The sequence below is a fragment of the Haliotis rufescens genome, unplaced genomic scaffold (genome assembly GCF_023055435.1).
Source record: "Haliotis rufescens isolate VD_foot unplaced genomic scaffold, xgHalRufe1.0.p SCAF_10, whole genome shotgun sequence".
Classification (NCBI taxonomy): domain Eukaryota; kingdom Metazoa; phylum Mollusca; class Gastropoda; order Lepetellida; family Haliotidae; genus Haliotis; species Haliotis rufescens.
In genome coordinates this window covers 31,722,881-31,750,389 of record NW_025963780.1, presented here as the reverse complement: position 1 = coordinate 31,750,389, position 27,509 = coordinate 31,722,881, and the positions used below count along the sequence as shown (strand labels likewise).

At 40.1% G+C, this 27,509-nt stretch overlaps 1 protein-coding gene across 4 annotated transcripts in view; it reads left to right on the top strand.

Annotated features, from left to right (window-relative positions):
* Positions 1-4,297: 4,297 nt before the first annotated feature.
* The window catches only part of LOC124115878 (polypeptide N-acetylgalactosaminyltransferase 5-like), a 37,384-nt gene continuing 14,172 nt past the window's right edge, over positions 4,298-27,509 (top strand). Inside the window, exons 1-2 of one of the 4 annotated variants that reach the window (XM_046477037.2) lie at positions 4,298-4,431; positions 20,323-20,396. The gene's annotated coding sequence lies outside the window, so the exon portion shown is untranslated. Of the gene's footprint in view, positions 4,432-4,508; positions 4,624-20,322; positions 20,397-24,086; positions 24,286-27,509 lie in introns of those variants that run through there. The other 3 variants (XM_046477035.2, XM_046477036.2, XM_046477038.2) reach the window with 3 other exon arrangements.

The following is a 27,509-nucleotide window of genomic DNA, read 5'->3' as shown; positions in this document are numbered from 1 at the left end:
ATAATATGTGAACGCGGAATATCATAACCTCATCTGAAAAGAAAAATAATTATTATGATTTCTTTCTTATAATTACAAACTATTGTTTGAAAGTGAACTAAAGGAACTATTTTAAATATGCTGAATAAGAGTATTGTCAACGAGCGCTCAACAAAAATATTCCACCACCAAGGTGAAATCCAAGTAATTGGTTCTCGCTGCAGTGAAACAGGTGCGTCTTCTTTATACCGATTTTCCTGTCACTTCCTCGTTGTAAGAGGATGGCTGTTTGCCGGGCATGGAAGGAAGTATTCCATTCAACGTGTTTTAAAGTTCGACGTCTTCCATCACGACCACAAAGGGAACGTTGTTTGATGTTTGTTGGTTAACACCGCACTCAGCAATATTCCAGATATATGACGGCGGTCTGTAAATAATCGCTAATAAAACAGACAATCCAGTGATTGGCATCATGAGCATTGATCCACAATTGGGATACGATGACATGCATCAACCAAGTCAGCCTGACCACCTGATCCCGATAGTCGCCTCTTACGACAAGCATGGGTTGCTGAAGACCTATTCTTCACGAGTCACAATGGGAACGAGAATACTCTATGACCAGTAACATTGCCGTTGATTGATCACAAAGGCACGGGGGGCACGGGGGGCCCAGTCGTCTAAGGCGCCGCGATTCGCTGTGCAGAGTTGCGTCCCTTGGGCACGCCAGAAACCTATGATTGTGGGTTCGAATCCCGGTTCGCCCCAATTATGTTTCTAGGTTTGTCAACACCATACCCGTGCTCGTGGGTTTCACGAAAGCGGTAAACGTCTGAGACCTGCATCACTTCGGGCTTTCCTCCCACATTAAGTTGACACGCCGTGATATAATTGGAATACTGTTAAAAGCGGCGTTAAACCCAACTCACTCACTCACTCACAAATGCACGTGCGTGTATACAGGGTTAAATGTAGTTTCAAGGAATTACATATACATTCAGAAATATATTTTGAATTAAGCTATTCCAGAGATCATAAGGATTTATATTTTCTCCCACTTCATCTTTAATAGAACTACATGTAGTAACAAGTCAGGGTTGAAATAGTTTCAATTGAGTATAGCACTTTGTTGCTTTCACTGACATTTGCAAAATATAGAGACGGCAGACACCCATCCTCGTTTATACAGGGTATTATGTCTTCATTCGATTGTGACACATACCCATGACTTATTAGCCACTATGGCTTCGTTTCGGAAGTGAAAACCGAGCCGACCAGATCTCATTTTAGCCTTTAGTCTTTTGGTATGCCGGGATCTAGCCTGTCTCACAGTCCCTAAACCATATTATTTTCCCTTCGGCGTTGCTCTTTCTGTAGTGCACAATCCCTAAATGAAGCAAGTCTAGATTTTCCTCAGGTTCTCAATCTCTCGTCTCACTGAGGGTCGTTTTCTTAAATGGAGTTATTTGTTTCTTTCAAAACTATATATTTTCATAGACTGAGCGTTAGTCTAACCGGGATCGAACCACCGACCTTCTGTTCTCCGGAGGCGGTCTGTAAACGTGACTGCGCTGAAGACAAACGTGACCTTATAAATATGTCGAGTGTCTACTTCAGCACTTAATCATGTCAATCACCTGTGATTAAGTTGTGCATACCAGTTAAAGAAAGCCCTCGCGGTGACCTTATCACTAACTAGGCCCCGTCGCTGCAGCAATAAAGTCATAATTCGTGAATCTTGACGCAGATGGAATAAAAATGTCAGCCGTTCATAAACCAGTCTCTTGTAGCTGCTCTCTTCCAACTGTAATTTGTATGTCACATGGCCTTAACATTTGACATGACGTTTACACTGCATATCTAAGCTATTTGTCACAGGGATGCGCACATTTTAATGACCTCCAACGACATACGTATGATTAAAACACGGAGTATTACACAATCAAACATATATACTTACTTCACACGTAGACCTTTTTGTTCTGGGGCACGAAGCCATAACTGTGCGTTTGGATATGAGTGAGTTAAAATTTAACATCGCATCGACATTATTTTTTTAATTATTTTTTTTTATATTTTTTTTATTTTTTGGGGGTGTATGTGTGTGTTTAACGCCGCACTTATATCAAGTGTGGACCAGACAATCCAGTGATTGAACAAACCACGTCGTTGGGGTACGGTGACACGTCATCAACAAGTCACCTAGCCAGACCGCTCGAACCACACCGTCGTCTCTGACGACAAGCACATTTGATGACTAATTCTAACCCAGGATCACCACGTGGAAGAGGCACACGGAGCGTGGGCTTCATTTAAATAGGTACACGTGACAGCTGAGTAACTATATATCCACAGATACCGGTATGACATTTTGCAGCAATGTAGAACTTAAAACTAGTGACATCGGACCTTTTCACCATGCCCACAGACTAACGCTTAGTCTCTGAAATAATTATATAATTTCTAGAGAAACAAATATAGCCATATATATATATATATTCACCTAGACCAAACCTCGACTTGCTTCATTAGGGATTTTGCACGTTATCCACCGGTGATTGGAGGGGTAATAACCTGACCCCTTCAGAAACAAAATAGACCTGCCGGTCTAAAATAAGATAAAGAAAAATAAGACAGTTGAATATATTTATTTCATACAATAACCAAATATTTGATTTCTAAAAACAGTATCACTGAAACTGTGGGAGTCTTGACTACATGACATTGCATTTCTCATGGCGGGCGACACGTGCACATGTACGTCAGAATAGCCGAAAGGGCCGCCTTGAATGTATACTACTTGGTTCGGAAAGATATTCACAGGAGTGTGTAATTTGAATTGTTAAAGGGTCATTTCACTACCCGCCTCTAGCAGACCCTTCCCATTGAACCATGGCCTTATATCTTTTGTCGTGCCCTCTTCAGTGAACATGTTTGATTTTATTAAGATTACAGTTCTGCGTAGTAAATTATGCGTAGTAAATAAGATTGATGCTCACTTTTATCGATTTGTAACAAAACCGAGAGGGAGGGAGAGAGAGAGAGAGAGAGAGAGAGAGAGAGAGCGAGAGAGAGCGAGAGAGAGAGAGAGAGAGAGAGAGAGAGAGAGAGAGAGAGAGAGAGAGATGCGTATAGTAAATTCACTTTTATCGATTTGTGCTATTAAACAAAATCCGCCATCCCTGATATATCTCTGCGTGTTTCTCACATCAGGCAGAAACTCATATCAGCACGTACACTCGACCTCCCCCCCCCCCCCCCCCCCCCCCCAGGGCGGTACGGGTGGCCCAGCCGTCGAAGGCGCCGCAATTTACTGTGCAGAGTTGCGCCCTTAGGGCACGCCAGAAACCTATGGTTGTGGGTTCGAATCCCGGTTCGCCCCGATTATGTTTCTGAGTTTGTCAGCACCATACCCGTGCTCGTGGGTTTCACGAAAGCGGTAAACGTCTGAGACATGCATCACTTCGGGCTTTCCCCCCACATGAAGCTGACACGCCGTGATACAACTGGAATACTGTTAAAAGCGACGTTAAACCAAACTCACTCATTTTGCGTCCCCCAAAAATTGTTAATAGCTAGAAACCTTATAATATACTGAAAGAAGCCTCGGTAAATAATGAAACACTACATTCTACAATAAACGTGACATAACCTCACCAGTTCCATGTTTATCTGGTGTGTGTTGTGGAAAACCCGACTGTCCATATATCCTCTTATTATAACGACACACAATAATAAGAGTGAGTGAGTATAGTTTTACGCCGCTTTTAGCAATATTCCAGCAATATCACGGCGGGGGACACCAGAAATGGGCTTCACACATTGTACCCATGTCGGGAATCGAACCCGGGTCTTCTGCGTGACGAGCGAACGCTTTAACCACTAGGCTACCCGACCGCCCACACAATAATAAGAGAGAACGCTTATTTGTAGTTTTATTGTTTGTTTTATCCCTATTCACTACTCATTTGTAGAGATAGGCCGAACTTCGTTGTCACTTGGGACGACCAGTATAACGACATGCGCGTTCCATACAGACTTGTTTACCGTACAAATGTTTACAAACAAAAGACGCAGACCCGCCACATATACACCTGTCATATCTTCAATGGACCACAACTTCTTCACAATGTAACACATAAGTTGCGCGCTGTCAAACTCACTTACAATCGATCTCACACAAATGCTTCTGCGATCACGCCTAGACTTGAAGATTTCCTTGAAGCTTAGGCGGAAGCCATCGCCATATGATCCGCCATCACTCGAGCGCTGTTCTGAGACCTACAGCATCACTCCCGTCCGGGCGCGTAGACTCCACTATAGCTGTCTTTATCGCCGACCGCCCCTGGGAACGAACAGGTTGTCGTTTAACCTAGAAAACATGGCAGATAATGAGTGTTATGCACATATTGGGAGTTCACGACTGACGCGGTACCTCAGCTGACGATACAGGTAAGGTTGAATATTGAGATTACAGCGACAAGGTGCGCGTGAACGTGTTATTGGTAAATCCAAGTTTCCCGATCGTGAGCGTTTGAACACACACGTGCACGGTTGTCACCGAGTCGAACTTGAGCCCCCTTGTGTTGATATAGAGCCTGTGAAGGAGGTCATAGTGTCAACAGTCTTCATATTTGCTGACAGGTATGTTATTGAGGGTGTAAAACTCATGTAGATTCAGTTCGGGTGTTGCAAGAACGCGGACTGCCAAACCGGTGTTAAAGCCATTTTGATCCTTATGAAATATTAACCAGTTCACAAAGCAGTGCTCTAACACCTGTCCGCCCGGCTATATTGTTGCATGTCGTGTCAGAATATAATGCCTGGCCGAAATGCACGAACTGAATCTATAGCATGCCCCCAAAATGTTGTAAATCGGTGTCTTTTTTCTCTCGAAACGTTGACATGACACCGGCCGTCTGACGGCCAGGAATGTTATGTCTATAAATAGGCTTCCGGGTTGAAAACAACACGACGTGGATTTCAGACGAGATGAGCATGGTAATATCAGAGACCATATAATTATATGGTCTCTGGTAATATCAACTCGTTAAATATGCATACGTTATAAATGCACAGTCAGTATAAATGAGTGTTTCATGGTAAAATTCGATGTAAGTCCCTACATTCATAAACAACAACATTAATTGATACATCTGACAGGGTTGGTTGACAGCAAAGAGCATATTCTTGTAGTAGCGTTATTTCTTATTGAGGTGGAGATGTTTGATAGTGAAAAGGGCATAAAGGCATGTATTTCAATCAAAAGGCTTTCCGTGGCAATACGTCACCTAAAATGTTATAATATAATGTTTTGAGAAAGAACAAGGTAAATGCAACTGAGGTATCGTATCATAATCTAATACATTCTCCAAACAGTGGTTGGTTATTAATACTTTTAAATGAGCAGTCGGTACACATACAAATATATTCATATAAAAATACTACAAATATCTAAGGTTATGTAGTTAGATGTGGACAGTGTCATTTTCGATTCCATTTCTTATTTCCTGTATAAATCTGTTATCAGTACAAGCTGAAGCGACCCGTGAAGATCCGGGGTAGAATAGGTCTTCAGCAACTCATGCTTGTCCTAACAGGCGACTAACGAGATCGGGTGGTCAGGTTCGCTGACTTGGTTGATGCATGTCAACGTATTCCAATTGCGCAGAGTGATGCTAATGATATCAATCACTGGATTGTCTGGTCCAGACTCGATTATTTACAGACCGCCGTCATAAAGCTGAAATATTGCTGAGTGCGGCCTTAAACAACAAACAAACAAGCTGAGTGAGTGAGTAAGTATGGTTTTACGCCGCTTTTAGCAATTTTCCAGCAATATCACGGCGGGGAACACCAGAAATGGGCTTCACACATTGTACCCATGTCGGGAATCGAACCCGGGTCTTCGGCGTGACGAGCGAACGCTTTAACCACTAGGCTACCCGACCGCCCCACAAACAAGCTGAACCACCCTAAGATATTGTTAGGTTTTTTAAACACTAGTCCAGAGGACTAGCGCAAATCGTATTTCACTAGTCCTCGGAGTTTGTAGCTAGTCAAGCTTGAAGATACTTACTTGTATTCTATGTTTACATTTTCTATCAGTTTTATTCTGCTCCGACCGATAGCAATTCAATGAGGACTAACATCATTGTTGTTTTGCGTATCCTCAACACAATTTAGTAGTCTCGGAATTTCGAAGGCTGCTAAACGCTTCCTTGAGGTTGTATACATTCCGTATCACATTAGTCCGGCTTAGAGGTATTATCTTAAACGTTTAATCCAAAACGTTTGGCGTGCATGAATTAACAAACAGTACAGGATATGTGTATAAGCAAGATATATCGAGGGAGAGTATCATTTCCTTTTTTTACCCATAAGATTAGAAAATAACCTTGTGCAAATATCAATATAACTTCACGCGCACCAGTGTATTGTTTCCGTAATCAGGATGGCATTGTTGATGTCATTCAAATCTGATTGTGACGTATGGTCGGAATGAGGTCACACGAGAAACGACTTCTCAGCTGAAGATTTTTGACGTCATTCTACAATTGTGGTTTTCTAAGACGACGGTCGTGATCGGTGCATGTTTCTAAAGGAGAGCTCAAGGGGATTAAGAATTTCTATTATGGTTAATACAGAGATAATTACACTCGCATGTGTGTCGTGCTGATTTTACACGTGTAAGAATTCATGTATGACCAACGCTCTCGCTCGGGAAATACAAGAATTCTGACACTCGTTTCGCAAAATCAGAATGAAACACATGCTGGAATAAGAGTCTAGATATCAACCGCCACTGAGTCATGTAGTACTGGTATATACTGTGGCCTGTCAGCAACTTCGATTAAGTGATACCTTCAAAGATGTCATCTCTATGGCTTAATGATCAGCCGTTATCCCACCGTGTCTGGAATATTGCTAAAAGCGGCGTAAAACTACACTCACCCATAACGACAATGGATAAGAGTAGGTGAGCGAATGTTTCTTCTCAGCAGTGATATAACGTTAGACAACCTAGTGGTTGATAGACTGAGCAACGATGCACTCAGTCGGGTTTGATAACACAGAATCTCAGGTTTTAAAGACCCAATGAAATGAGTATCAGATGGTTACAATGGGCGCGTTCAACGTACCCAAGCGGGAACTGATTCGTTTAGTCTGGGAATTAATTTAGGCAGTCGTGACATAGCTCGGTTTTTTGTTGTTATAATCTCGTCGTCCTGGGCCCTGGTCCACAAAGCAACGGTAGCGCTAAGACGATCGTAACTACTACACGTTATCATAGACTTACGACTGTCGTACGCCACGATCGCTTCCGGGGTAGAATAGGTCTTCAGCAACCCATGCTTGCCGTAAAAGGTGACTATGCTTGTCGTACAAGGCGACTAACGGGATCGGGTGGTCAGGCTCGCTGACTTGGTTGATGCATGTCATCGTATCCCAATTTGCGTGGGTCGATGCTCATGATATTAATCACTGGATTGTCTGGTCCAGACTCGATTATTTACAGACCGCCGTCATAAAGCTGGAATATTGCTGAGTGCGGCGTTAAACAACAAATCAACCAACTAACCAACCAACGCCACGATCGCTTTGTGGAACGGGACCCTAGTCGCAATGCCAGCTTTTTCACCTGATTTCCTTCAATCTCGGTCTTATCTTCTTTCTTTATATCACGTCAGTGACAGTGGTGGTTGCCAAGGTGATGTCAAGCTACCCTCTCTCTTGTTTGGTATATGGCGTGTTACAATAGGTTATTGACATGCGAGAATATGATTTCAGATTTGTAGATATGTGAGTAGCGTCAAGGACAATATCCTTGTCACACACATACTGTATATTACAGTGTTGCGTATTCTCTGGCGTACAGGGGAGACAATACCCACAGTGAACTCCATCCCTTTTGTTGACTTGAGAAATGAGTGACGGCTACAACAGGCTGGTGCGAAAGGTTCATGATATATTGCTGTGGTGGTATTACGTAGATTGTGATTTATATCTCGAGATGAGTCAGTTCGAATTAGGGCGTTTCAGCCTGTGTTGTTTTAAGCCTCGGGTACTTTTGTACGCGTCTAAACTGGTTCCCTGACAATGCTACGCTTATGTCGGACGTGTAGGATAGGAACCAGTCTCGTACAAGTCAAGGGCAGACAACTTTAAAATGCATTGTGACGTTTAGTATAGTCTGGAATACGAAAGAAAGGAAGCAAAAGATACGATGATGAACCCTATTTGCATGTGGTATGTGAGAATAGTATAAAATCAGGTATTGAACAAATAATTAAAATTTATTTAACATTTTATGTCACCCACCGTGGTTTTTTTGGGAAGATTGCTAAAAACGACGGAAAGCAATACTCACTCACTCACTCACTCTACAGACTGATAAAGGAAACTCTGAGATCCGCAACTAAGCACATTTCGCTATTCAGATAATCCTTCAAAATCATTCTGCTTAAATCACATCCGACACGGACGCCCAGTCACGACTGACTGTGTATATGCGTGACAGAGGTCGGTGTCAAGAAATATCTTGATTTGTAGTTTGTATGTATGTCCTACACATCAGTATGTATATTACATGAAATATCTGTATCGACCTTATCGAATACGTGTTTATTCAATATCAGGCTTTGTTATGGACAACTTGAATGACATATGTTCCTAGAATTAACGTTACATGTCTCTGATGAAAATAAAAATTCCAAAAAGGAACTGCGTAGTTTCATGAAGCTGAGAAGGGGATGAGTATAGACTGCTAGAGCTGAGAAGGGGATGGGTATAGACTGCTAGAGCGGAGAAGGGGATGAGTAGACTGCTAGAGCTGAGAAGGGGATGAGTATAGGCTGCTAGAGCTGAGAAGGGGATGAGTATAAGCTGCTAGAGCTGAGAAGGGGATGAGTAGACTGCTAGAGCTGAGAAGGGGATGAGTATAGGCTGCTAGAGCCGAGACGGGGATGAGTATAGACTGCTAGAGCTGAGAAGGGGATGAGTATAGGCTGCTAGAGCTGAGAAGGGAATGAGTATAGACTGCTAGGGCTGAGAAAGGGACGAGTATAGACTGCTAGAGCTGAGAAGGGGTGAGTATAGACTGCTAGGGCTGAGAAGGGGACGAGTATAGGCTGCTAGAGCCGAGACAGGGATGAGTATAGACTGCTAGAGCTGAGAAGGGATGAGTATAGACTGCTAGAGCTGAGAAGGGGAAGACTATAGACTGTTAGAGCTGAGAAGGGGAAGAGTATAGACTGCTAGAGCTAAGAAGGGGATGAGTATAGACTGCTAGGGCTGAGAAGGGGAAGAGTATAGACTGCTAGAGCTGAGGATGGGATGGGTATAGACTGCTAGAGCTGAGAAGGGATGAGTATAGACTGCTAGGGCTGAGAAGGGGATGAGTATAGACTGCTAGGGCTGAGAATGGGGTGAGTATAGACTGCTAGAGCTGAGAAGGGGGTGAGTATAGGCTGCTAGAGTTGAGAAGGGGATGAGTATAGACTGCTAGAGCTGAGAAGGGGATGAGTAGACTGCTAGAGCTGAGAAGGGGATGAGTAGACTGCTAGGGGATCACAAAGGAATGAGGTGAATGTTTTATTAAATATATGCTCACGGGTCTGTACGAGACGACGCGGTGATGTATTGCATGGCCACCTGCATGGCTAGATAAACGTATGCTCAAGCATTGTCCCATGCATAGATAATCAGTAACAGATTGTGTTTATGGAAACTGCATTATTCATGCCACGCAGTGTTGAATCTGATAGTGTGTTATGTTATTTCATGTTATAGCCAAACGCCCTCGGGAATTCCGAATTAGAATAGATCCCAGCAACCACATATGCAGGTCGCGGTGACTCGGCGGTGGATCGGCGGTCAGGCTCAGTGGCTACGTTGATAGCGCGTCATCTTAACACGGTGATCGTTGCTCGTTATATCAATCACTTGATTGTCTGGTCGAGACTCGATTATGTATAGGCCACCGTGCAGTGTCTGAAACTCAGCAGAGTAAAGTGAGAACCTTAAGGGCCAGCACATTTTAAAAAAATGTAGGCCCAGTGGAAAAAATGTAGGCCCAAACATTTAGCTGAAGCAGGGAGACATCGTCTTGTAATATAAATAACAAAACACAACCAGTCAACCAGAAGCTTTTACTGCCATCACACTGAGTTCCCAGACTCCGTGCTGATAGATGAAGCCTACATTTATCACGGAAATTATCAGCTTGTAAAATATCTTTACGACTACATGACATTTGAAGGTACAATCCTACTGTTTACAAATATGAAATTATGTTTATCACATTATTTAAATAATGCTTAATTAATAATTACTTTAATAAACTGCAGGCCGTAAGGTCCTGCTGAAATTTAATACTATCAGCCCGAGAATAAATCTGTCGGCCTCGGGCCGACGGGCTGTTGTCTATTGCGAACACTGCCGCCGTGATATAGCTGGTACATTCATGAGAACGGCGTTAAACAACAAACAAATACATCCGTATTGAATCATATATTGTCATTACAATATGTTAGTCTTTTGAATATCGGTCTTTTCTGTAAGATTGTGCCATGACAGATTAACTATAGTAATATGACAGAATTGGTCTTTAAAGATAGTCATCGAGTCATACCAATAGACTGGAAGACCTAAAGTAACACGTGACCTAATTAGCCCAGAATAGAAATCCCTCTCTGAACACCGCAACACAGTACCATTTCCTAATCAAACGTATCTCAATTTCTTAATTAAACGTATCTCAATTTCTTAAGTAAAAATATCTCCAAGATAAGCTGTTTCGAGTACACACTGAAACGTATCCTGTGTTTTAGCAACGTGAAGGAAACATCAATGTTTTTCATGAACTGACTGGCTTCCGTTTAGTGCTTCAGTGATTCGGAGTATCATATGGTATGAATTTTGAATAATTAATTACTGATAGTCAGAATATTATTGACTGACATCTGTAGTTTGTCATCAGGCAATACGGAACTGCTTCGCAGCTTGGAATCAATATATAACTGAATTTCGAAGTTACCCAGAGTGACTGTAATGAAACCCCGTTAACCCGAACGGTGCCGCTCCTACTGAAATCATGCGGATATACAACTGTCCGGTTTAATGAAACATTTATCGGTTTAACACATGTCCTTTATTGTTGGAGATGGGTCCAGGGTATTTATCGTTATAGAATGGAGACATAATTCAAAGCAAGCAATGATAATTTAGGCGCTAGTTGCTGCATAATCGACGCCATAATAATCGATAAAAATAATTTTTACTTGCAGTGAATGAGATTATGTTAGTCCATATGCTTTATATCTATCGAAAAAAAAGAGGAAATAGAAATAGTTCGATGGACATATGGGTAGAAATGCAAGTTTTGAAGCAGTTCCTGAAAAAGTATCCCGTTTTCACAAAATAAATATGAACATTATTTATAACAAGTTCTTACTTCTTCGAAGACATATTTCACATGATGATATTTTTCCCTATTTCCTATTATCAATCACACACCGAGGATACATTGTACGACATTGTAATCAATCAGCAAGACAGGACTGTATTGGATTTTTACTTGTCATTATTCACGATGACAATACTTGTGAAACAATTAGATCAAAATATAAAAAGGACGAAAATATGATTATTCGAGCGCTGTTTGACCAAGAAATGATAAATTATGTTTACATTAATGTAATTTTGAGCCATCATGCTGCAATGTCACCGCGTGACATGGCGGCCCGAAAATAGTCACTTCCGGGCCAGGTAAACTAGTGGTTGAGAGCATGAGCACCATCAACCCCAGTTGTACATTTAATGCATAAATCTGTAATATCTCTAATAACTGGTTTGGTGTACAAACTTGATTAATTTGGAGGATCCGGTAAAGAGATAAGCTGACTATTTAGAAGTTTCAAACATCGATTTGATACCTGTAAATTTCTTTCGAAACCGTCAGCGTGAGTTTGTGAAATAAGTACTTTCAAACAAAATAATTCGTTAGCTGTGATGCGATCATCCGCGAAATGAGTGTCTATCGTAGATTTGATACCGCTGGCGGACCAATCAGAATGCAAGATTCTAAAACGCAGTGGTAGAACGTGAAAGACAACACATCCTTCTATATAGGAGTGTGTAAATAAGTCAGAATTATTATATCAGATGAAAAGCAGATACGTATATGAGAGAGTGGACAAATTATCCATTATATTATAAGGGGCGGTCGGGTAGACTAGTGGTCAAAGCGTTCCCCGCCGTGATATTGCTGGAATATTGCTAAAAGCGGCGTAAAACCACATTCACTCACCTCACTCATTTCATTAGATACTCATTCTATTATGAATGCTAGAAATAGTCGCTCAAACAAATATCAGTCATTAGCGAGAAATATGCTGTGCTAAGTCGAGATGACGAGATGATGTGCGGTGATACGAAAGATGAATATGGTGATGCCATTTCCGAAACGACAATGGCAACTAAGAGGTCCATGATATTTATCGCCGGACTTCCTATAACCCCACAAGTGTTAATTGAGGAATGGCCGACCCAAACTTAAATTTGTCAGGCCGTTTGGTCACAGTTAGCCCGATTTATACCCGTGTCGTTCCTATGTGTTTTCTTACACTCTTACAAAGTACCAGCCGTGGGCATCCCTGGATAGAATTGGTCCCCAGCACTTTATCTGTCGTATACTGGTGACGATCCGGTTACGATAGGTGTTCATCAACCTTTGCTTGTCTTAGGAGGCGAATAAACTTGTCGCAAGAGGCGACTAACGGGATCGGGTGGTCAGGCTCGCCGATTTGCGTGGATCAATGCTCACAGCATCAATCACTGGATTGTCTGGTCCAGACTCGATCATTAACAGACCTCCGTCATATGGCTGGAATATTACCGTGTGCGGCGCTAGACAACAAAGACACACTAAAGTACACAAAAAGGGTACAATGACCCAACTGCAGCTTCCGTAACAAACCAACACCACCACATGTTGGGAAGACAGCAGCTGAGTAATCCTGCCGCTGAATTAACCATACACTTACCATATTAGCACCATACTACACGTGAAATATATCGGGGGGGCTGGGGAGGAGGGGGGGTCAGTCGCGTTACGACTGTAGCATGCAGCATTGAGCCAATTATGGTGCTTTCATTTTGTATGATCTAATTAGAAGGAATAGGTTCTCGTTTTAAGGAAGACCTTTTCGTGCAGTCTTTGATGCAGCTGTTGAAACAAGGTCACATCAGCTGATTGGCTCTATCACCGTTGCAGACACATCGACACGTTTTGGACAAAATATCGGGAATCGTATTCCAGACTATGCTGTTTTCTCAACCTTGCTTTGTCTCTGTGTGGGCAGATTCGTGTAGTAATCGCTAAGGGGGTCTAACTTCGAGGCAATTGGCAGCCGTAACAAGTTTTAATCAGATCACAAACACTTTCATATGTGGATGCACGTAGCTGTAATATTATATATAAGTTTTTGAATTTATTAATGTGACGTCAAACCCCATTTCACGTCACCTCATGTCTTCCCTCTGAAATGAACCTGTGGGTATGTATGCGTGTTTGTCGGTGGTAGGTGGGTGGGTGAGCGGTCGGGTGGTGGTAGGTGGGTGGGTGGGCGGGCGGCGGTAGGTAGGTGGGTGTGTGGGTGTGTGCACAGTTGTAACTTGATGCCACACAAACTTTCAGGCTCCTTTGATGTCAGATGAATCCAAAGAGAACGAAGTTGTCAGTAAACCACTGAAACCTGATGAGCACCGCTACAGGTCAACTTACTCTATGGGAATTCCGGGGCAAAATGTGTTTTTTGTTTGTTTGTTTGTTTGTTTGTGTGACGCCGCTCAGTACTATTCCAGCTATATGACGGCAGCCTTTAAATCATAGAGTCTGGACCACATAGTCCAGGTATTGACATCATGAGGATCGATCTACACCTTTGGGATACTGTTACAATAAACCAAGTCAGCGAGCCTGACTACCCGATCAATTATTGTTGGCGATGGGTCCAGGGTATGTATCGCTATAGAATGGAGACATAATATACTTCTCAGACAAAGTTAAGGGTCACTGATTCTTACATATTACTATAGTTAATCTGTCGTGCTTTTACAGATAATATGAAGAGAATCGGATGATCCTTAAGTTCTTTTGAGTAGTATACAACACTGGACAAGCAATGATAATTTAGACCCCAGTCGCAGCATAATCTACGTCATAATAATCGATAAAAATAATTTGTTCCAAATAAATAAATGAGACGAAATTAATCCTCAGGTTCGAAAAAAAGAATAATTAAAAATAGTTCGTTGGAAATGCATGGTTTGAAGCAGTGCCCGAAAAAATATCTCCTTTCAAATATCGCTCGAATAATCAGTATTTTCGTCCTTTTTTATGTTTCGATCTAATTGTTTCACCTTTGACAAGGATTAATCATATGAAATATATATCTTCGAGGAAGTAAGAACTTGTGACAAATATATATACATAATTTACAACAATGTATGTCACAAATTCTTACTACCTCGAAGATATATATTTCAGATGATCATTTTTTCCCCCTATTTCCTATTATGAATCACACACCGAGGATACATTGTACGACATTGTAATCAATCAGCAAGACAGGACTGTATTGGATTTTTACTTGTCATTATTCATGATGACAGTGCTTGTCAAAAGTGAAACAATTAGATCGAAATATAAAAGAAGACGAAAATATGATTATTCGAGCGATTTTTAAAATTATGCTTACATTAATGTAATTTTGAGCAATCATCATAGTGCACTGTCCCCGCTATAATACGGCGTCCTGTAAATAGTTACCTCTTGGTCACGTAAACTAGTGATTGAGAGCATGAGCACCATCAACCCCATCGAGGTACAAGGACACACATTCTAGTTGTACTTTCAATGCCTGAATCTGTAAGGATAAAGATAATTTTTATTCCATACTGAAAGGCAAATGTTCAACAGACAGTTTTTAATCACTTTTTATCAAATATTGTCTTTCAATAGGATATAGATAACATAGGTATTGAATTCAAAACGAAACAAATAACACTTACTTTTGCAAGAAAAATATTAGATATTGTATACAAATATTTGATCACATGTATTTCCTTGTTAAGTCAATAAATACTACACTGTATAGTTAAAATTCAAGTATTAAAACCATCTGTCCCACACGATTTTAGATGTTAAAACTAATGCGAAACCTTTATGGGTTTTTTTACATACTATGTAGATTGATATAATTTTATAAAATGCGAAAATAAAGACTAAAGCATTGACACAAATGCGATCCAGAAAATATAACAGCGGAACTCTGCGCTTTATGAAAACTGTAACATAGAGCAAGGTGTCCCGGGCGAATACAAAGGGAAACCACTCTCAACTAGAGTTTGAACTAAGATTAGCTCCCCCTGAGTTATCAATAAGGTCACGGTCATTACTGTTGCCTGCCGACACCTTCCGTTTTTATCCTTCCCAAATTATCGAAAAGGTATGTTGTTTCACACTTCTTCAGCATGGACTCGGATAGAAACATATTGTAAGCTATCGACTCCACAGTTATGTGGATCGCTGTCGCGATTAAGAACATTTTTGACGTGAAATCCTTGATGCTTTCTTCGTGTTTTCGAAGTGTCAATTTGAATCACTCAGTTTTACAAAATGAAATGTCAATGTTTAAACATAAAGCAGACTTATTGTTTGGCAAAATATCTATGGAAAAGTATGCCGCCATCTTGGATGAAGATAAAATAAACTTACGACAGGTATGGGGCTATCTTAGATTTACGACAATCTTAAGATATCTTAGAGCTACGATAGTTCCGAAAATATGCTACGATAGCCTACGATTTCCTTACGATAAATTTACGATAATTTTAGGGCTACGATCGTTTCGAAAAACTAGGCCCTGTTCAATAGTTCTGTATTCAGCATGACCCCAGACCTCTGCTCCATATAAAAGAATTGGAGTAATTTTTGTATCAAATATTTTTAAAAAGGTTTTATATGAAAGATCAGTGAAAGTTTCTAAACTATGTAAGATTCCCATTAGTATCTTTTTGCCTGCATTGCTGCATTACTGGGCCTAGATTTTCGAAACGATCTTAGCTAAGATAAATCTTAACAACTTACGTTCAAAGATAAGATATCTTAAGGCTAAGATAAGATAGATTTTCGAAACTATCGTAAACCTGTCGCAGATCGTTCAGAGTTACGATACCTATCGTAACTCTGACAAGGAACTCATTTGTGTTAGAGATTGAAAAAGCGAGGTGTTTCCCAATGACGTCACGGGGATTTCCCAGCTGCTGACAATAACAACAACATAGATAAGTGACACGGAATTCATGATCACATTGTCAGGTCACATTGTTTAACATGCACATATTTGAGTGAAATTCTGTACAATCCTACATATGTCCTACATGTAGACGTGTTGTTCTTATGATAAAAGATGCCATGACTAACCGAACACAAAAAGCATTCGTGTGCCATGCAATATCATTTTTTAAAGCCAAAAAATGTTATAATCAATAAGTATAGCGTTACCACACTTTAGCTATTAGAATGGAAATAAAGTGCCAAAAGATACTTCACAATTTTCCCTTCAAATGGTCCTCTCGTGACCGCGCAGAACTTTATGATACAAACACATCGCGTACAAAGTCAAGGACGAAAGTAAGGGACGTTATTCTAAATGACAATGGCGAGACCTTTGATCGAACAGCATATGCGTTCAGCATTTAACATGCGTGTTCAAGTCTGATGTTAAGTGATGTATACTGTATATATTTGTGTTTATGTCAAAAGTCAAGTTTATATTAGTGTAAACACCAACATTATACGTGGAAACACTCAAAACAAAAATTGTTCAGGAAGCTGCGCACCCACAAGCAAGATTTTATGACAATCTAAGCTTGTTAAGTTTGTTTTGTTATTTATGTATCCAATATATTTCACGAATTAACCAAGGACTTAAATACAATATCAAGCTATAAGTATTTAGATGATGAAATTATTTTTTATCTATATAGATCCATAATTCTTTTCAAAATTTATAAGTGACACTAATTTTCGTTCGCAAAGAGAGATAATTTCGGAATTGTCAAGTTATGTTGTCTCATGGAACAAGCCACAAGTTAACGTAAACATACATATAATGTAGTCATTTTCTATCCTTTTAAATTAAGTAGAGCTAATAAACTGATTTGTCTGATTTCATTTAAATCTGACTAAGGAGCGAAATACTTTGTAATGTGTCAAATCTATTCCAGAACGTAGTTCAATGATGTTTGGCTTGTCTGACAGCATTGCTGAGGATCATTTACTAGTATTTGTCCGTTGACCCTAAACGTGACAACGATTTTATTGTTTGAATGGTCTCAAGTATATCTATATATTTTTTAAACATAAAACGGGAAGATGTAGACTTAAATATTAAAAACACCAAAATATTTTAAAACCGGTTTATTGAATGCAAAGATTATTGTGTTGAAAATGTGTATTTTATATTGATCAGTATATTTCATTCAATAAACTTTTTTTTCTGCGAACATATATTGGAATTTGCAAACTATGCTACATTTTGACGAGAACCAGAACGAGCATGGGAACCCATTTTTTATTTGATTTGTCGATACGAAAATCTGTGCTTAACTTTTACTGTCAAAATTTCAGTAAATTGTTATATTTACTTGAATACATCTATATGCCGTTAATCAATGTTTTTAAAGAATGCAATTGTTCAACAAACAGTTTTTAATCATTTTTTTTTCAAATATTTGTCTTTCAAGATGATATAGATAACATAGGTATTGAATTTAAAACGAAACAAATTACAATTACTTTTGCAAGAAAAATATTAGATATTGAAAACAAATATTTGATCACATGTATTTCCTTGTTAAGTCAATAAATACTACACTGTATAGTTAAAATTCAATTATTAAAACCACCCGTCCCACACGATTTTAGATGTAACAACTTATGCGAAACCTTTATGGTTATTTTTACATATGTAGATTGATATAATTTTATAAAATGCGAAAATAAAGACTAAAGCATTGACACAAATGCGATCCAGAAAATATAACAGCGGAACTCTGCGCTTTATGAAAACTGTACCATTGAGCAAGGTGTCCCGGGCGAGTACAAAGGGAAACCACTCTCAACTAGAGTTTGAACTAAGATTAGCTCCCCCTGAGTTATCAAGGTCACGGTCATTACTGTAGCCTGCCGACACCTTCCCTTTTTATCCCTCCCAAATTATCGAAAAGGTATGTTGTTTCACACTTCTTCTGCATGGACTCGGATAGAAATATATTGTCAGCTATCGACTCCACAGTTATGTGGATCGCTGTCGCGATTGAGAAAATTTTTGACGCGAAATCCATGATGTGTTCTTTTTGTTTTCGAAGTGTCAATTTGAATCACTCAGTTTTACCAAATGAAATGTCAATGTTTGAACGTAAAGCAGACTTATTGTTTGGCAAAATATCTATGGAAAAGTATGCCGCCATCTTGGATGAAGATAAAATAAACTTACGACAGGTATAGGGCTATCTTAGATTTACGACAAACTAAAGATATCTTAGGGCTACGATAGTTTCGAAAATAGGCTACGATAGCCTACGATTTCCTTACGATAACTTTACGATAATCTTAGGGCTAAGATCGTTTCAAAATCTAGGCCCTGGTGTTGAAATTCTACGATAATCTACCTAAATCTGTAGCATCTGTAATACTAGGTTTACTGTAAAAACGTGATTAATTTGGAAGAACCAACTTGCATTTTAGGCCAAGCAAAATTACTGAAAATGACCTCTGAAAATTAGGTACATCGTAAATGTCGCCATTTTTTACACCATCAGATAGGAAATATTCTACATCTCTGCGTAATCTTATAGCCGGAGATAGATCCAGTGCTGTGTGAGCGCAATTCTCGCACAACCTTCACTTTTCCGATCTTAGGAAAATCGGCACCCAGGGGGTTAAACGTCAATGTGTGTTAGTCGTAACGTGCGTACACCCACTCCCTCTTCCTAACATAGAGAAGAAGAAAAAAGGAAAAAAAATTTATTAAGGTGTCGCATGATACACATACATAAGGTCAAACAGTTAAAAACAATTATTGTATATGACCAGGGGGTGGGCAATCGTTCCATGATCTTATAATTCATATATCCAGATAACACGCCAACGCTGAGATGCAGACTGCCATAGGCTATAGTGTTTGAATATTTTATGGTATCAATGTTACCTTCCTGGGATATTATCCGAATACGGCTACAGCCCCTCCCACGTGAGAGTGACACACGCCAATTTGCATTAAAAACGTTATCGTATCCGAAAAATTCGATTTGATAAGAATAATGCTGGGTAAAACACATATTGCGCTGGCGTGTAAACTTACGAATGCATATACGATTGAATTCGCTCATCTGACGCATACGCGTACATATACGCGATGGGAAATTCTTAAAAGGAGTCAGATGCGTATATTTTACGTAGAATATTGTCGTATTCTTTATCGTAGGCATAGACATTGCTCGTAGGTAATGTGTTTTGAGACAAAGTATAAGCAGTATGTATACGCAGGACATACGCATATAAACATACGCTAACAAGTATGTTTTCCGCTTAATAGTTTTGGGAACAGCGATCTAACTTTTTATGTTTCCCGTATATCATGTCGCGACTGTCGTAAAATATTGTCATTCCCCAAAGTAATAAAAAGTTGTTTTATATACATCCATTCGCCCGCCTGAATATATTTCTGGAAATAATAAAGGAAGTTTTCGTTTCATTAAAAAATAAAGAATGATATTAAAAAAAACACGTTTTACTGGTGGGGCATTCTTAGATGAATGCCAGTGGGCTCAATTTTATAAGCACTGTTGCTTTCCCATCATGCAGTGAGTGAGTGAGTATGATTTTACGCCTCACTAAGCAACACCCTAGCAATATCACGGCGGGGGACACAAGAAATAGGCTTCAGGCGTGATGAGCGAACGCTTTAACCACTAGGCTGCGCCCCCCCCCCCCCCCCCCAGACAATCCAGTGATTGATATCACGAGCATCGATCCACACAATTGTGATACGATGACAAGCATCAACCAAGTCAGCGAGTCTGACCACCCGATCCCGTTAGTCGCCTCTCACGACAAGCATAGTCGCCTTTTACGGCAAGCATGGGTTGCTGAAGACCTATTCTACCCCGGATCTTCACGGGCCTACTTGCACTGATTATGATCCTGTAGTATAAGGTAGTTTGAGAAAAGGAAAGAATGTTATTATGAATAAATTTTGTTTCATATTTTAGCCTCTACGACTCTTACGACTGATTGCTTATATGACCGGCATCCGTAACGTTCCATGCATTTGCTATTTATAACGGTAAGTGTTATTAAGTTGTGATGTAAAGGAAATGACAGTTAACAGTACCCTCAATCAGTCGATGATCAATCAGCCTACTGTACTTGTGACATTTAACCTACTGTTCCCTTGACATTTAACATACTGTTCTTGTGACATTTCCGCTCATTGATCTAAAGAAACTTTCAAATCGATGATGTTGATAAATGCGTTATGTAACTTGACGTAGAGTCTGTCCCGCAGGCAATGTGAACTTTACTCACGGTAAGTCATTGACGGTACATATTCATGCTTACCATCTTTTGTTTGTTTGTTTGTTGTTTAACACCGCACAGCAATATTCCAGCTATATGGCGGCAGTCTGTAAATTATCAATTCAGGACCAGAAAACCCAGTGATGGATATTTATGAGAATCGATCCAAGCAATTGGGATACGATGACATGCATCAACCAAACCAGCGAGCCTGACCACCCGATCCCGTTAGTCGCCTCTTACGACAAGCATAGTCGCTTTTTATGGCAAGCATGGGTTGTTGTCCTAACCCGGATCTTCACGGGTCTCTTATGTTTGCAGAAATCACTTCTTAAAAGGAACGACGCGATAAAGTATGTTAAGGAAATTATAAAGTAATGTGTATATTGTATAAATACATAAGTGATGTGTCATATATTTATCGGGTGGCCCCCGTCTTGGGCGCCGCGATTCGCTGTGCAGAGTTGCCCCCCTTGGGCACGCAAGAAACTTATGATTGTGGGTTCGAATCCCGGTTCGCCCCGATTATGTTTCTAGGTTTGTCAGCACCATACCCGCGCTCGTGGGTTTCACCAAAGTGGTGAATGTCTGAGACCCGCATCACTTCGGGCTTTCCTCCCATTTTAAGCTGACACGCCTTGATATAACTGGAATACTGTTAAAAGCGGCGTAAAACCCAACTCACCCACTCACTCTATTTATCGAGAGTGAGTGAATTTAGGTCTAACGCTGTTTTTAACAGTATTGCAGTTATATCACGGCGTGTCAGCTTAATGTGGGAGGAAAGCCCAAAGTGATGCAGGTCTCAGACGTTTACCACTTTGGTGAAACCCACAAGCTAGGGTATGGTGCTGGCAAACCTAGAAACATAATCGGGGCGAACTGGTGTTCGATCATAGGATTCTGACGTGCCCAAGGGACACAACCCTGCACAGCGAATTGCGACCTGGCCCCTGTGTCGAGAAGAAGTGTCAATGTGAGGGTATGACCCAGCTAACAGAGTTATTCTCTATCTGGGACATGCATCCTTGTATGTCTGATACCCTTTACTCTTTTAGGCTCATTAAAAACAAAGCATAAATATATACTTTGGGATTCCGGGTTTGAATAGGTCCCCAACAACCTATGCTGGTAGTGAGTGGCGACCTCATGGATCATATGGTCAGGCTTGGTTGATGCATGTCATTGTACTCCACGGTATGGATCGTTACTCACAATATCCATCACAGGATTGTCTGGTCCAGATTATGAATCTGAGGTTTCTTCCGTGAAGACATAGTACTGTGTTAGGTGGAGGGACGCCGCGTATTAAATGCTCTCAGTCGAATGACCAATCATTTGGTAATTGTTGACAGTGTTTGAGAAAAGATTGGCAATTTTCAAGAATTGAAAAAAATAAAGAAAATATGTATACTGGATTCTCTCAGAAAATGTCAAATTTATTTCACCAGCGTTGCTATTTCTGCAATATTGGTGCTATCTGTATGCAACTACTGTTTCTAACTATTGCAATATTAGTTATAGTTGCAATAGTCATATTGACGCAATAGGCATGCCCAATTTAAAAAAAATTAGTACGACTCAAAAGATAAAAGAAAGATCTGCAAATACAGTACGCAATCTTCAGAATTTCATTTGAATTTATTTAATTTTAACACAAATAAAGTGTGTGGGGAACTAGCGAAGTCCAGTCGTCCTTATAACAGGAGCAATGAAGCATGTCAGGTTCTTATAACGGAACAATGAGGCAAACCACGTACAATGTGCGGGGATTTCCTCGGGCGTGACAGCTCACTGTCTCATGTAAGCGATAACACAGACGGCAGGTCCTGACTTTCACAGTGAACGTGTTCAGTTTTCATTTGACGTCCAGGTGTATAGACTTGCTCAACGGAAGGGTGCTTCGAGTGCAATTAAATTTTGTACTTAGACATCAGTTTAAGCCTTGGACGAGAAAGAAGTTACAAAAATGCCAGACATGTGATTTAACTGCTTTAGTTTAAACTCTTAAGTGTTGTTCACATAAAGGAATTCGATACACGGTTCAGAAGAAAAAAGTAAGTGTTTCGTTTTATCAGGGAGTGGTGAGGTAGCCTAGTGGTTAAAGCGTTCGCTCGTCATGCCGAAGGCCCGGGTTCGATTCCTCATTTGTTTAAATCGTGTGAAGCTAAATTCTGGTCTCCCCACCACGTGATAATGCTGGTATGTTACCAAAAGCAGCGTAAAACAGTACGTATTTACCTTGTGTTGCAATGGAGCTGTTAGCTGGTCGCAATGCTACTCATGTGTTATTTTGATCAGCTGTTCATTCAAGACAATTTACCTCTATAGGGCGTGACAGCTGTAACGGGAATATAACGAAGTGAGATGATGAGTTTGAGAATCACGATCTGTGAAACGTGAAGGTGTCACGGTGCACATCGTAGACGCTCAACACTGTGATACCCGCGAACACGGGTGCTTTTAGCTGTCATCATGATCGGGATGTGTATACCGTGAATGAATATTGTATGACGCCGCAGTTAGTACCATCCCAGAGTTCTTTGAACAGTCGAGTCTGGTTTAGACAAACCAGTGCTTAAAATCATATGAAACGACCCATGCTGTACGATTAGACACAGCCTTCCGACTCAGAAATAATAATAATAATAATTATTATTATTATTATTATTATTATTATAAGTATTATTATTGTTGTTATTATTATTATTATTATTATTAGTAGTAGTAGTAGTAGTATTACAACAGCAGTAGCATCAATAATAACCATACATATTTATAAAGCGCCTGATCCATATCCTAAAACATGCTCAGAACGGGGGCTACAATGGAAACAAGCTCAACAAATGAGGACATTGTGTCCATCCAATCCTCACCACGGCCCGCGGTCCAGGGTCAGTACAAGTGGTAGAAATAAGGTCACTTTACGCATGATCGATCTACAGCAGTAAATAGAGTACATTCGACAGTCAGTAGTGTTCACACTATCCAGTAGGACAGATGTTTAAATACACATTGAGGTATCGATTGTTGTGCATTAAATGAAGTCATTGTGCATTGATTTTGAAACATGTGTCTTTGAGATTCATTGAAAATATGCATTTTTAGTGTTCACTCAAAATTTGATTGCAAGTTGAAAAGATAATGGACAATATACGATATATTTTGAATCGCCGTTAAGTCCTTCAGTTGGCGGATATCCCGATTAACGGATCGTTTGTACGGAGTAATGTCCCTTTATGTATATGACGATTTGGGTGGGGTCGGGGCTGTCGTGTCCTACTATGACTCCCTTTGATCCGGGTTACAGCACTTGTTACGCACAACCCAAAATACTCCACGTGCTGCCATTGTGTTCACACGATCTCCATTAAGTCGGCAAACACGACAAGCGTTAACTTCTGCCACCTGCGTATTCATAACACGTATTCATATACACCACTGCGCCGTGGGCATAATGGCGAGCGACCTATTAGGAGCCTCGGCAAGTCTATGTGTGTAAAGAACAGATGCAATCTTGAATGGTGTCTAGTTTTGTCTCTGCCAGGCAAACGCCACGTCACTCGAAATATGTAAATATGTAATGATAGTTCCCACATTTCGCCTCCACTTGACGCACACTCGACATCCTCATCTGGGCATTTATAATTTATTGGGTAAGTCGTTTCACGTTTATAATATTGCATGTTTACAGTTAACACCTTTGCTGTGATAGGTGTTGTTGAGCGAAACGCTCTTATCTTTGTCGTTGGTTAGATTCTACACGGCTTTTATGCTTAAGAGTACGGTATATATGTATTCAATTCAGTATGGTATCTGTGCTTTGTGCTATGAACGCTGAATGAATATTTGCCATTGACAATGATAAACGTTATGTGAAAAGGCAAACGAAATGTCAATGCAATTTACATGATAATAGAGGCTGACATTTGATATTTGTTGAAGAATATGATAATACTTTCATTAAATGATGTATAATTTAAGCCTTGCACGGGCTGTCGTTTTGATAAATGTATGTAATATACGCGAAACTATTCTAGAATAACAAGTCCCTTGCTGGACGTATAGAAACAAAAATATGAAGATATTTCTAATATTAATATATTATATGTCATATAATAACAGATGAATAACACTGTGCAAGAAATATCGAAACAAATATATGAAGATATTTCTCATATCAATATATTATATTTCACGTATTAATAGATGAATAACGCTGTACAAAATATATCGACATGTGTCGGTGATAGAGCTTTGCGTTATAACGAGGGACAGAGATAGTGCGCCGTATCCACGTGTTTAGTCTACGTGTGGAACGCGAAATGTCATGTACGCTCGCTCGGGGAGATGTCACAATTACGTTTGGCCCTTGCTGAGCATAACTAAAGTGTGCCTCGGGTTACGGTGTTGATACTGGGCAGTTGTCACTCAATGTCGTTTGTGTTTAATTCTTGAAATTAGACCATGTGCTTTATACCACGACTACAGGTATTAGGCGAAGTCACCATCCATTACGAGAACGATTGTACAGTGAATTATTGCTTGGGCATATCACGTAAAATATTATATTATCGCAGCTTGGAATTTGTATTAATAACGTACCACACATTGCGTTTTGTGAAACCACAGCTGCACTGTGTGGGCTGTCTAATTCGGGCAATATTTTATATTTCTGGAAACTATCAATGTCAGGGATATTTCTTTGTTAAATGCGTATGCTTTTTGTTTGTCTGTTTATTGTAACAACCGCACTCCGCAGTATTCAAGCTGCATGACGGCGGTCTGTAAATAATCGAGTCTGGACCAGACAATCCAGTGATTGACATTATGAGCATCGATCCACGCAATTGAGATACGATGACATGCATCAACCAAGTAAGCGAGTCTGACCACCCGATCCCGTTAGTCGCCTCTTACGACAAGCATGGGTTGCTGAAGGGCTATTCTAACGCGCATCTTCGCGGTTGAAATGCGTATGCAAATTAAAACATGCGAAGTTCTAAGGCCAGCCTTGTTTTCTTTGTGTTTGTTGTTGTACTAAAGTATAGGCGGGAGGGAAAGAAACGAGGTTACAGTCATGAACCTTCCATTTTTGACACGGATCTGTCGGTTTTCGTATATTGCGTTGTTGTGAAGTTTTCAAGATAAAATAATACACACATTTTTTTAACTTTTCACATTTTATTATTTGGGGATCCACGGATTCTTGAACTTCTTTTTGAAACAAATCTGGCCTTACATCGCCTATAAATAGCACTAAGTTTTCAAAAATGATACAATGTATCTTTTTCTTCCGCTTCGCTTCCTCCATTATTTCGTGTGTTATAATCATATCCTTTTTATACTTCTAAAAAAATATTAAGGATCTCAAAAAACGTTAAGGATCATTCGATTCTTTAATATTACTATTCTATCATGGCATGGAAGATTAACTATTGTAATATTAAAAATCGGGTGACCCTTAATCTTTTTAGTAGTATATTATGACAACGACACTCGGCACATCTACATTAGTTTCGTATAGAGTCCGATTCAAATTACATGAAGCTAAAATAACCAGGTCTTTGAATGGCATGAAGATGGGATACACATAGGAGAGAATTTATGGATGTCAACTTCTTTGAAGAACACAAATTCTTTGAGTATATGTTTGCTCCTTCATCAGTTGAATACACGTCTGTCGATGTACGTCTGTTTATGTTGACCAGTTAATCAGATTTGAATAGCTTCCACGTTATTGTCATTAGTTTTAGTTATAACGATGATGTCCAGTGAGCTGTTATGACATTAAGTTGGGAACCGACACGCTCACGCCGTTCGTCTGAGCGATCAAAGCAGTTGATATTCAGATTGACTCTATCTCCTTAAAATCAAGTCTCAGTGCTCGCTAATGCTTTGTGTAGCAGTAACGAGTACTTAGCTCTGATTTTAAGGAGATTTCAGATTGATTTGACAATAATATGTTGTGTCAGTCAGTTTGGAGTTGTTAAATGTCGATTCTATGGTATACCATTGCTGCAAGGCAATGTAAGCTCACCTGACAAGCAGTTCGTTACACACGGTGGTTAAAATAAAGACAATTTTCTTTCTTTTAATGCACGTGAATGTTTGCGTTTTAGTTACTTTATGAAAAGGCTAATTGATGTGTATCTCCTCATAATTTGCGATCCGTGAAGATCCGGGGTAGAATAGATTCTTCAGCAACCCATGCTTGCCGTAACAGGCGACTGTGCTTCTTGTAAGAGGCGACTAAAGGGATCGGTTGTCAGACTCGCTGACTTGGTTGATGCATGTCATCGATCCCAATTGCGTTGATCCATGCTCATGATATTAATCACTGGGCTGTCTGGTCCTGACTCGATTATTGACAGACCGCCGTCATATAGCTGGAATATTGCTGAGTGCGGCGTTAAACAACAAACCAACCTTATAATTTGCGGCATTTGATAGACTTAAACAAGTGTTTTAAAAATGCTTTCATTTTTCCAACAACCGAAACCAAATAAGGCCCCGCTAAATAACTGCTGTTTCCTGATTGGCTGATAATATTGCACTGAACGTTGTCACCGATTTCGTATTGCTGCCTGAAGTTATGTTTGTGTTCATCGTTAAACAGGCAGTCTGTTAAGTTATTTTTGACGTATTTGAGGAGCTTAGAGCCATAAGGGCCAATTTCATGTGGAGTCCGTTTTGAGTAAAGTAGGGGCGGTCGGGTAGCCTAGTGGTTAAAGCGTTTGCTCGTCACGCCGAAGACCCGGGTTCGATTCCCGACATGGGTACAATGTGTGAAGCCTATTTCTGGTGTCCCCCGCCGTGATATTGCTGGAATAAAATAGCGGCGTAAAACCATACTCACTCACTCACTCACTTTGAGTAA